This window comes from Chondrus crispus, genomic scaffold, assembly GCF_000350225.1.
Source record: "Chondrus crispus Stackhouse genomic scaffold, scaffold_138, whole genome shotgun sequence".
NCBI lineage: Eukaryota > Rhodophyta > Florideophyceae > Gigartinales > Gigartinaceae > Chondrus > Chondrus crispus.
Genome location: NW_005179009.1, coordinates 172,298 through 173,357, shown reverse-complemented (window position 1 = coordinate 173,357; position 1,060 = coordinate 172,298).

Below are 1,060 nucleotides of genomic sequence, written 5' to 3'. Positions count from 1 at the left end.
CGTCGCCCAGCGCCCCGTCGTCGCAGCCGCAGTCGCAGGACGCGCCCGGCGGCGGCAAGAAGCGCCCGCTCGGCCAGGAGGACCGCAAGGTCCGCGACCGCAAACGCGTGCTGCGCAACCGCGAGCTCGCACGCGTGTCCAACGAGCGCAGGAAGGGCCGCATCAAGGCCATGGAGACCGAGCTCAGCGACACCAGGAAGACCGTCGCCACGCTGGAGGAGAGCATCAAGTGTCTAGAGGCCGAGAATAAGGAGCTCAAGAATTTGCTCCAGGGGAAAAACCCCCAGGCTGCCGCACAGCAGCCCGACCACCTGCCCGCGGATCCGCAGCCCAACCATCAGACATAGCTGCCGCGTTGAAGAAAAAACTCCCCGCCTGCCTCCTGCCGTTGATGCTGTAAAACTATCCTTCGAAACGGCCCACTCACCACCGTTTTGCAAAACTTTTGACTAGGCCTCTTGCCTCATCATCATATCCGTCACCACCTTCCATCCTCGCGCTTCGTGCTCATGCTTCGTGCTCATGCTTCGTGCTCATGCTTCGTCTTGCCTTTCGCTTTTGGCGTTTGGCGTTTGGCTTTTGGCTTTTGGCTTTTGGCTTTTGGCTTTTGGCTTTTGGCTTTTGGCTTTTGGCTTTTGGCTTTTGGCTTCTAGCTTTTAGCTTTTAGCTTTTAGCTTTTAGCTTTCGCCTTCACCTTCACTCTTGCCTTTGCCTTCGCTCTCGCTCTCGCCGTTTGTGACTGATGCTCTTCTCGTGGTTGCAATGGGAACACCTGTGGGTGAAGAAAAAGGTTGCCCGGCTTTCTTGCGGCTTTCTTGTTTTTTTCCAAATTTTCACACCGGTTCAGCCCCCTCCCAACGCTGCAATCAACATTTTTCAATCCTTTTTAACAAAACTTGCAGTAAATCATCTTGGCCATGCTCCACGGTTAGGTTCAACCGATTCAACTCTGAAATACCAAAAAAATTAAGAAAAGCGTACGAGTGCGTACCTCAAAAACTAACTCTTATCCGTAGCAACATATCCGCAGCATACGATACACGAGTGCAATCACCCACCT